This window comes from Aotus nancymaae, unplaced genomic scaffold (genome assembly GCF_030222135.1).
Source record: "Aotus nancymaae isolate 86718 unplaced genomic scaffold, 86718_ANA_hifiasm-v0.15.2.pri h1tg000011l, whole genome shotgun sequence".
Classification (NCBI taxonomy): domain Eukaryota; kingdom Metazoa; phylum Chordata; class Mammalia; order Primates; family Aotidae; genus Aotus; species Aotus nancymaae.
Window position 1 is genome coordinate 32,270,723 of NW_026988422.1, and position 12,069 is coordinate 32,282,791.

Sequence of the window (12,069 nt, forward strand, 5' to 3'; positions counted from 1 at the left end):
CCTCCTAAAGTGCTAGGATTACAGGCATGAGTCACTGCACACAGACCTCCCCTGGAAATTTTACTGATAAACCTACCAGGGCCTAGAGTTTTCTTTGTAAGTTTTTTTTTTTTTTGAGACAGATCTCACTTTGTCGTGCAGGCTGGAATGCAGTGGTGCAATCTTGGCTCACTGCAGCCTCTACTTTCTGGGCTTAAGTGATCCTCCCGCCTCAGCCTCCAAAGTAGCTAAAGCTACAAGTGCACACCAACATGCCTGGCTCATTTTCTGAGTTTTCTGTAGAGATGAGGTCTTACCACATTGCCCAGGCTGGGTCTCAACCTCTGGGCTCAAGAAATTCTTCTGCCTTAGCCTCCCAAAATGCTGGGATTACAGGTGTGAACCACTTTGTCTTGCCTGTAAGGAACTTTTAGATAAAAGATTTAAATCTTTATTAGGTATAGTATTATTCAAATTATCAGTTTATTTGTCTGTTTTGGTAAGTCATGTTTTTCAAGAATTTCTTTTTATTTTTATTTTTTTTAACGGAGGTTCACTCTTCTTGCCCAGGCTGGAGTGCAATGGACAATCTTGGCTCACTGCAACCTCTGCCTTCCAGGTTCAAGCAATTCTCCTGCCTCAGCCTCCAGAGTAGCTGGGACTACAGGTGCATACCACCACATCTGGCTAATTTTTGCATTTTTTAGTAGAGACGGGGTTTCACTACATTAGCCAGGCTGGTCTTGAACTTCTGACCTCAGTAGATCTACCCGCCTTGGCATCCCAAAGTGCTGGAATTACAGGCATGAGCCACCATGCCTAGCCGAAGAATTTTTAAATATTTTAATTAAATTCTAAACTTATTGATATAATGTTGATGATATTCTCTTATGTTTATAATCTTTGTAGCATCTTAATGCCATTGTGATTGATTTATTTAACAGGGAATAATTGCGATTTAATCTGGACCCAAGCTATATAAAAGTTTATTACTTAATTTCTTTGCAATTGGGGATTTTATAGTTATCGTGATTTACAGCTCAATTCCACAGTATTCGTGAAGAAAACATGGTCTGTATTATTTCAATCCTTTGACGTTTTTGGAGACTTGTCATGACAGATAGGTATATGCTCTATTTTGGTAAATATCCATACATCTTGAAAAGCATGTATATTCAGTGGTAGTTAAATGCAGTGTTCTATGTATGTCAATTATGTCATTTATTAATTGTGCTGTTCATATCTCTATATCCTTACCAATATTGTTGTCAGATTGTCCTATGATCTTCCAAGAGAGATGTGTTAAACACCTCAACTATGACTGTAATTTTTTTCTATTTCTCCCTTATGTTTGGTCAGGTTTTGCTTTATATGTGTTTGAGGTTATGTTATTAAATGTATATGGTTTTATGATAACTATTTCCTTATGTTTGATTGGCCCCTTGGTCATTATAAAATGCCCTTCTTTGTCTCTAGTAATGGTCTTCCTCTTTATGTCTACTATGATTGATATAAGCATAGCTATACTAGCATTCTTTTGGTTAATGTATGCCACACACACACACACACACACACACACACACACATATATTTCATATTTTTACTTTCAACCTTTTCCCTTATATTTTAGACACAGTTTACAAAAGACATGCAGGATATATGTTTAATCCTTTCCTTTTTCTTTTTCCTTTGCTAGTTTTCGAGATACTAAATGAATTTCTCCTATTATCCTCCATATCTGACCATGGTAGTGAGCACCCCTTGACCCTCACCATCCCTGAATAGGGTTGACCTGAGAATCAATAGGATATTGCGAAAATAAGAGATTTCCAAGGTCATAAAGTACATTGTTAATTTCTATGTGGGGAGGCAGTTGTCATGTCATGAGAAGACTCAGATAGCCCTGTAGAGAGAAACTGAGGCCTCCTGCTGACAGCACGAACAGCAGCCATATGAGTAAGTTATCTTTTAAGCTTATCCTTGTGGTTTTCAATTGACTGCAGCCCTCATTGACAATGTAACTGCAACCCCATGAGACAGCCAAGCCACAGTTTCCTAACTATATGCTCCCAAATTTCTGATCCATAGAAAATTATGTGAAATAGTAAATGTTTATTTTTTTTCCTGTTTATTTTTTATTTTTTAAGACAGGGTTTCACCATGTTGGCCAGGCTGGTCTTGAACTCCTGACCTCAGGTGATCCGCCTGCCTTGGCCTCCCAAAGTGCTGAGATTACAGGCGTGAGCCACCACGCCCACCCAGTTTTGTTTTTGTTTTTTTTTTTTTTAGGAGTCTCACTCTGTTGCCCAGGCTAGAGTGCAGTGCCGCAATCTCAGCTCACTGTAACCTCTGCCTCCTGGGTTCAAGCAATTCCCCTGCCTCAGCCTCCTGAGTAGATGGGATTACAGGTGTGTGCCAACACACCCAGCTAATTTTTGTATTTTTAGCACAGATGGGGTTTTGCTATGTTGGCCAGGCTGGTCTCGAACTCCTGACCTCAGGGTAATCCACCCTCCTCTACCTCCCAAAGTCCTGTGATTACAGGCATGAGCCACCACACCTGGCCAATATTTATTGTTTTTTTTTTTAAAAAAAGCTGCTAACTTCTAGGACAATTTGTTACACAGTAATAAATAACTAATACAGATTTTGGTACATGGATGTGAGATGCTGCCATAGTAAAAATCTAAAAAGTTGGAGTGGCATTCACAGTGGGAGGAAACTGCAAGAACTTTGAGGAAAGTGTCACTGAAAGCCTAAAATTTATTGAGGAGACTGTTAGTAAATTCTGATAGCCTTTGAGAAGGCTGCAAGTGTGGACTTAAAGAAACATGAGGAAGGTGTTATCGAAAACTGGAGACCAGTTTAAAGCTCACAGGAATGTGCTTGCCTCTTTTAGTGAGTATTTTGGTGTGATCTACAGAAGCACTTCTGAGAATAATGTCTTTCTTGATCAGAATCAGGTGAAAGCTGATGAATTTCAGAAATAGTTGGAGTTTACATAACATAGAAATGTTAAATCTTGACAGAGATATTTATCATTACAGGAAACATTGAATTGAACCAACAGACTTGTCTTCTTACTCTATCTTAAGATTGTAATAATTGGGAGAAATCAAAAGTATCTACAAATTTAGTTCAGGCAAATCTTGAACAAGAGCTTTGGCAAAGAAGTTACCTCAAACTAAAAAGAAAAAGGTCTTTCAGCTCCCAGAAGACAAAGTAGAAAAAAACTGTACTATCTCAGTGACATTTTAGAGAATGCATCTGTTGAATCATTCTTAGATGCAAATAAATTGTCCACACCCACAGTAGAACAAATTGCACAAAGAAATAATTCAGAACTTGAGCTGACATAAGCTGTGGAAAATTCTTTCCTAGCACAAGATGTGCAAGCTGTTACAGTGAAACAAAAATGTGGAAAATCACAGCCAAATTGTGCTCTGAAAGAACACTCATGTCCAATATAGCCAGTGTACGAGATTATAGTAACCAAAACAACATGGTATCAAAATAGACACGTAGATCAATGGAACGGAATAGAGAACCCAGTAATAAAGCCATATACCCACAGCCAATTGATCTTTGACAAAGTTGACAAAAACATACACTGAGAAAATGACGGTCTTCAATAAATGGTGCTGGGAATTTTTTTTTTTTTTTTTTTTTTTTTTTGAGATGGAATCTTGCTTTGTTGCCAGGCTGGAGTGCAGTTGGTGTGATCTCGGTCACTGCAACCTCTGCCTCCCAGGTTCAAGTGATTCTCCTGCCTCATCCTCCTGAGTAGCTAGAACTACAGGCTCATACCACCATGACCAGCTAATTTAGTATTTTTAGTAGAGACAGGGTTTCACCATGTTGTCCAGGATGGTCTCCATCTCTTGACCTCATGATCTACCCGCCTCGGCCTCCCAAAGTGCTGGGATTACAGGAGTGAGCCATTGTGCCTGGCCCCTTTTTTTTTTAGACAGAGTCTCACTCTATTGCCCAGGCTGCAACTTCTATCTCCTGGCTTCAAAAGATTCTTATGTATCAGTCTCCCAAGTAGCTGGGATTGTATACAAGTGTTTGCCACCACACCTGGCTAACTTTTGTATTTTCAATAGAGATGGAGTTTTGCCACATTGGCCAGGCTGGTCTTGAACTTCTGAACTCAAGCCATCTGCCCACTTTGGCTTCTAAAAGTGCTGGCATTACAGGGGTGAGCCACCGCACCCAGCCACATTGGGAAAATCAAATTGCCATATGCAGAAGAATGAAACTGTACCACTCTCTCCACATACAAAAAATTAACTTAAGATGGATTAAATACTTAAATGTAAGACCTGAAACTATAAAAACCCCAGAAGAAAACCTAGGAAAAATTCTTCTGGATATTCACCTAGACAAATAATTCATAACTAAGACCTCAAAAGCAAATGCTACAAAAACAAAAAATAGACAAATGGGACCTGATTAAACAAAAATGCTTCTACAGAGCAAAATGAATAATCAGCAGGGTGAACAGACAACCTGCAGATGAGAGAAAATATTTGCAAACTATGCATCTGAGGAAGGACTAATATCCAGAATGTACAAGGAACTCAAAACAACAACAACAACAACAAAATAACCGCATTAAAAAGTGGGCAAAGGACATGAGCAGACATTTTGCAAAAGACATACAAGCAGCCAATGAAGATACAGAAAAAAATGCTTGAGATCACTAATCACCAGAGAAATAAAAATTAAAATCACAGTGAGAAACCATCTCACACCAGTCAGAATGGTGCTTATTAAAAAGTCAAAAGACAACAGATGTGACAAGTATGCAGAGAAAATGGAACTTCTATACACTGTTAGTGGTAATTTAAATTAGTACAACCTCTATGGAAAACAGTATGGAGAATTATCAAAGAACTACAGATAGAACTACTACCATTTGATCCAGCAATCACACTACTGGATATCTATCCAAAGGAAAACAAATAATTATATAAAAAGAAACCTGCCCTTACATGTTTATCACAGTACTAGCAAAGTCATGGAATCAACCTAAGTGTTGATCAATAGATGATTGGATAAAGAACATAAGAACATTATATATACATAATGTACACACCATGGAATACACACACACACGTATATACACATATACACACATATATAAAATATGTATGTTATATATAAATATGTATCTATTCATGTGTATATATGTGTGTATATATGTGTATCTACCCATGTGTGTATATATATATCTATCCATGTGTATATATGTGTATAAATATACACACATATATATTTATATATAACATATACTATGTTATATATGTGTATATATACACAAACACACACACACCATGGAATATATACACACATCTATATGTATATGCTATATGTACATATATATAATGTGTGTGGGTATATATATGCATATCATGGAATACTAATCAGCCATAAAAAAGAATGTAATCATGGTTTTATTTTTTTTTATTTATTTTTTTGAGACGGAGTCTTACTCTGTCGCTAGGCTGGAGTGCAGTGGTGCAATCTTGGGTCACTGCAACCTCCGACACCCTGGGTCAAGCAATTCTCCTGCCTCAGTCTCCCAAGTAGCTGGGATTACAGGCACACGCTGTCATGCCCAGCTAATTTTTGTATTTTTAGTAGAGACAGGTTTTCACCATGTTGGTCAGGATGGTCTTGATCTCCTGACCTCATGATCTGCCCACCTCAGCCTCCCAAAGTGCTGGGATTACAGGCATGAGCCACTGCACCCAGCTGTAATCATGTTTTTGCAGCAACATGGATGGAACTTGAGGCCATTATCTTAAGTGAAAACTCAGAACCAGAAAGTCAAATACTAGATGTTCTCACTTATAAGTGGGAGCTAAATAATGTGGACACGTGAACATACTGAAATAATAGACACTGAATACTGGAGAGGTGGGGAGGGTACCAGGGAGCGAGGGATGAGAAATTAACTAATGAGTATGATGTACACAATTCAAGTGATGTACACAATTCAAGTGATGGCCGCACCAAAAGCCCAGACTTCACTGCTATGTAATATATTCATGTAACAAAATTGCACTTGTAGCCCTTAAACTATAAAAGTGAAGTAAAAAAGCTAGAGAAACATAGACTCTTGTTACATAGTGGCAAAAAGTTTAGCACCACTATAATCTGCAGTAAAATGGAAGGTAGAAAATGTACCTAGTGAAGTGGGTGATCTAAGGAGGTTTTCAGGATGAATATCAAAAACATTTCCTGATTCTTCTCGCTTCTTAGAGTAAAATATGAGAGGAGAGAGATAAGCTATAGAAAAAGACCATTATATAAAAGTCTTTTTTTTTAAACAGAAAGGAGCAATAATTCATGGGTCAAAAAATGAATTTTTTTGACAGATGGCAAGTAAAGCTAACACTAACAAATGACAAGTGGGATTCCATCCAACAGCAGCAGAACACACATTCTTCTCAACCACATATGGAACATTTTCTAGGATAGATCATATGTTACACCACAAAAGGAGTTTTAACAGATTTAAGAAGACTGAAATTATATCAATTATCTTTTTTGACCATAATGATATGAAAGTGACAGTCAGCAGAGTAAACAGACAACCCACAGAGTGCGAGAAAATCTTCACAATCTATACATCTGACAAAGGACTAATAGCCAGAATCTACAAGGAACTCAAATTAGCAAAAACAAACAAACAAACAAACAAACAATTCCATCAAAAATTGGGCCAAGGATATGAATAGATAATTCTCAAAAGAAGATATACAAATGGTCAATGAACCTATGAAAAATGCTCAATATCACTAAAGATCAGGGAAATGCGAATCAAAACCACAATGCAATACCATTTTATTCCTGCAATAATGGCCATAACTAAAAAATAAAAAGATAATAGATGTTGGTGTGAATGCAGTGAAAAGGGAACACTTCTGCACTGCTGGTAGGAATTTAAACTAGTACAACCACTATGGAAAACAGTGTGGAGATTCCTTAAAAAACTAAAAGTAGAATTATTATTTGATCCAGCAATCTCACTACTAGGTATCTACCCAGAGGAAAATAAGTCATTGTACAAAAAAGACACACATTATAGCAGCACAATTCACAATTGCAAAAATAAGGAACCAGCCCAAATGCCTGTCAATCAAAGAGTGGATAAAGAAATTGTGGTATATATGTACATGATGGAATACTACCCAGCCATAAAAAGGAATGAATTAATGGCATTCACAGCAACCTGGATAAAACTGGAGACTATCATTCTAAGTGAAGTAACTTACGAATTGAAAACCAAACATCATATGTTCTCACTCATAAGTGGGAGCTAAGCTGTGAGGCTGCAAAGGCATAAGAATGATACAACGGACTTTGGGGACTCGAGGGAAAGGGTGGGAGGGGGTGAGGGATAAAAGACTACCAGTTGGGTTCAGTGTACACTGCTCGGGTGATGGGTGCACCAAAATCTCACAAATCACCATTAAAGAACTTACTCATGTAACCAAATATCACTTGTTCTCCAAAAAAATCTATGGAAATAATTTTTTTAAAGAAACTAGAAATCAATAACGAGTTGTGAATTTTTAGAAAATTCACAACTATATGGAAATTCAACAACATGCTCCTAAGCAACCAATGGGTCAAAGAAGAAATTAAAAGGGAAATTTAGAAATATCCTTCCTTTCTGAGATCCAGTCTCTGAAAATCTTGACACAAATGCAAATGGACGCACAACATACCAGCCCTTATAGAACGCAGCAAAAGCAACCCTAAGAGGGAAATTTTAGCAATAAATGCCTACATCAAAAAAGAAGACAGATCCCAAATAACCTAACATTGCACTTCAAGGAACTAGAAAAAGAAGAACAAAGTAAGCCCAAAGTTAGTAGAAGGAAGGGAAAAATAAAGATTAGAGCAAAATAAATGAAATAGGGACTAGAAAAATAAGAAATATCAACAATATTGAGTTGGGGTTTTTTTTTGGCCAGAGAAGGTGGTTCACACCTATAATCCCAGCCCTTTGGGAGACTGAGATGTGCGGATTGCTTGAGCTCAGGAGTTCCAGGCCAACACGGTGAAACCCCGTCTCTACAAAAAAAATGCAAAAATTAGCCGGGTGTTGTGGCATATACCTATGGTCCCAGCTACTCAGGAGGCTGAGGTAGGAGGATCACTTGAACCCACTTGTGGAAGTTGTAGTGAGCTGAGATCATGCCACTGCACTCCATTCTGGGTGACACAGAGAGACCCTGTTTCAAAAAAAAGCTGATTAAAAAATATATATATATATAATCAATAAACCTTTATCAATAACCTATAAGAGTTGAACTCCTAGAAGCAGAGAATAGCATGGTGGTTACCAAAACCTGTGAGGTGGAGGGAGTGGGGAGATGTTGGTCAAAGAATACAAAGTTTTATCTGGACAGGAGGAAAAAATTCAAGACATCTATTGTATATCATGGGGTGACTACAGCCAATAACAATACATTGTTAAGACAATAGATTTTAAGAATTCTAACCACAAAAGTGTTAAGTATGTGAAGTAGTGAACATGTTAAGTAGCTTGATTTAGCCATGCCACAATGCATACATATATCAAAACATGTTATACATCATAAATACATACACTTTTTAGTAGTCAATTTTTTAAAAAAAGCAAGTAGGAAATATTAAATTTAGGATACTTTTAGGAAAACTGTCTAAAGATGAAGCTGAGAGTGATGGTGAAATCTTTTAAGACACCAATTTATTTATGGTAAGTAAAGGATATGAGAAATTAACTGCATAAAGAAGACACAGCAGCGCTCTATCAATGTGGCAATTATTCTTGGTTTTCAAGTCTTCACAGAGGCATTCGGCTACCTATGATACAACTGATTGAAGTGAAAATTCTATTCCATCCTTAATAAAGTTTTCTTTCATAGATTTTGTTTTATTTCTGCCTAGTCATACCAGCTCTTTTGATAAAGCCTCAGTACATTTCTGAATGTTTACTGTGAGGCGAGTTAGTCTGAAATAAATGTTCTAGGTGTATCATCATCCTAGAGGCAGCAGGTTTCAGGTCTGCTTGGGAAATTCTGCAAACATAACGGCATAGGAAAATTGAACGTGAAGGAACAGGAAAAGACTAACCAAAATAGGCTGGGCATGGTGGTACACACCTGTAATCCCAACACTTTGGGAAGCCAAGAAGGGCAGATTACCTGAGGTCAGGGGTTCAAGACCAGCTTGGCCAACATGGCAAAACCACTTCTCTACTAAAAATACAAAAATCAAGTCAGGTATGTTGGCACATGCCTGTAATCCCAGCTCTTGGAGAGGCTGAGACAGGAGAATTGCTTGAACCCAGGAGGTTGGGGTTGTAGTGACCCAAGATCACGTCGCTGCACTCCAGCCTGGGAGACAGAGCAAGACTTCCTCTCAAACAAACAAACAAACAAAAACCTAATTAAAATAAAGCTGGTGTAGCAATATTAACATAAGACAAAATATAACTTAACGTGAAAATCATTAATAAGAAATCAGTAAGAGATAGACTTATGGCATGACAGCATGAGGCATTCTGTTGACCTTGTCTTCATTGAAACTGATGCAAATTATTTAAATGGTTGGACATGGTGGCTCATACCTGTAATCCCAGCACTTTGGGAGGCTAAGATGGGTGGATCGCTTGAGGCCAGGAGTTCCAGACCAGCCTGGCTAACATGGCGAAACCCCATCTCTACTAAAAATACCAAAAATTAGCCGGGTGTGGTGGGGCACACCTGTAATCCCAGCTACTTGGGAGACTGAGTCAGGAGAATCACTTGAACCTGAGAGGTGGAGGTTGCAGTGAGCCAAGATTGTGCCACCGTACTCCAGCCTGGGAGACAGAGTGAGACTTCATTTCTTTTTTTCTTTTTTTGCTCACCTTCAACTGTCTTGATCGAGTTATAGAGAGTTTATTAAAAAAGAAAAAAAAAAAAAAAAAAAAGCCAGGCGTGGTGGCTCACGCCTGTAATCCCAGCACTTTGGGAGGCCGAGGCGGGTGGATCACGAGGTCAAGAGATTGAGACTATCCTGGTCAACATGGTGAAACCTCGTCTCTACCAAAAATACAAAAAAAGTTAGCTGGGCATGGTGGCGCGTGCCTGTAATCCCAGCTACTCAGGAGGCTGAGGCAGGAGAATTGCCTGAACCCAGGAGGCGGAGGTTGTGGTGAGCCGAGATCGCGCCATTGCACGCCAGCCTGGGTAACAAGAGCGAAACTCCGTCTCAAAAAAAAAAAAGAGAAGAAAAAGAAAATTATTACACACACACACACACACACACACACACACACACACACAAACTAACCACATGAAGCCTCTAGAAATGGTCCTAAGGGTAAGCAGGAAATGAACTTGAGAAAATACACACAAGTTTGGCAAGAAAGGTGAGAGTGTGTGGTATTTGAAACAAGACTGCTCTAGAGAGGAATATTCAATTCCAGACTACTGCAGCCAAGAACACATGCTCGTCTTCACTTCCAGCCAGAGCTGAACCCTGACTTTACACCAAAAATAAACTCAAAATAGACCAAAGAGTCACATGCAAGAATAAAAACTATAAAACTGTAGAAGAAAACATTTAGAAGGTAAATATTCATGACCTTGGATTTGGCAAAGGATTCTCAGATATGACACCAGGAGCATGAACAACAAATGAAAATACAGGTAAGTTGGACTTCATCATAATGTAAACCTTTGTGCTTCAAAAGACACCATCAAGAAAGTGAAAGATGACTCATCTAATGGGAGAAGTATTTGTAAATAATCTATATCTGATGAGTGACTTGTAGCTGGAATATATAAGAAACTCTTATAACTCAATAATAGAAAAATACATAACCCAATTTTAAAATGGGCAAAGGATCTGAATAGACGTTCCTTCAAATAAGACACACAAATAGCAAACAAAACAAAACAAAACCACACGAAAAGATGCTTGACATCACTCGTCATTAGGAACAAAAGTGAGCTACTGCTTCATACCACCTAGGAGGGCTAGAATAAAAAAGTCAGAAAAGAACAAGTGTTGGTGAGGATGTGGAGAAATTAGAACCCTCTTACACTGGTAGTGGGAATGTAAAAGTATGCAGTTGCTTTGAAAAACAGTCTGGCAGTATCTCAAATGATTAAACAGAGTTAGGATATGACCCAGCAATTCCACTCCTAGGTATATACCCAAGAGAAACGAAAACGTGCACATAGAAACTTGGGCATAAATGTTTATAGCAGAGTTACTCGTATTAGCTAAAAGGATAAAACATCCCAAAGGTCCGTCGACTCAAGAATGGATAAACAAGATAGGGTATATCCATACAATGAAATACCATCTGGCCATAAAAAGAATGCAATACTGATCCATGCTACAACATGGATGAACCTTGACAACATTATGCAAAGTGAAAGAAACCAGCCACAAAAAGCCACAGACTTTAGGATTTCATTCAAATGAACATCCAGAATAGGGAAATCTATAGAGACAGAGAGTAGATTAGTGTTTCTTTAAGGCTGAGGTGGGAATAGAAGCAGAGGGGTAGGAAAGTGACAGCTAAAGAGTATGGCGTTTCTCTTTCACATGATAAAAATGTTCGAAAACTAGCTGTGGTGATGGTTGCACATATGTGTAAATATATTTTAAACCCATTTCTTAAAAAATTTTGTTCTTTCCATGTTGAGTTAATCTAAAAACCATTGTTTTGTATGTTTCAAATGTGTGAATTGTATGGTATATGAATTATACCTCAAAGCTATTTTTACTTTTCTTAAAATTTTTATTTTAGGTTCAGGGATACACATGCAGGTTTGCTACATTGGTAAACTTGTGTCATGGGATTTTTTTTTTTTTTTTTTTTTTTGGCACAGATTATTTTGTGACCCAGGTACTAAGCCTAGTACTTCTTTCCACCCTCAGCCCTTAAGTAGGCTCCAGTGTCTGTTGTTATTCTCTTTGTGTCCATGTGTTCTCATCATTTAGCTCCTACTTATAAGTGAGAACATGTGGTATTTGGTTTTCTGTTCCTGTGTTAGTTTGCTAAGGATGATGGCCTCCAGCTCCATCTGT

General features: G+C 38.0%; 1 pseudogene; it reads left to right on the forward strand.

Annotated features, from left to right (window-relative positions):
- The first annotated feature begins 2,807 nt into the window (after positions 1-2,807).
- LOC110569146 (myoneurin-like) lies at positions 2,808-3,449 on the forward strand (annotated as a pseudogene).
- The last annotated feature ends 8,620 nt before the right edge of the window (positions 3,450-12,069 follow it).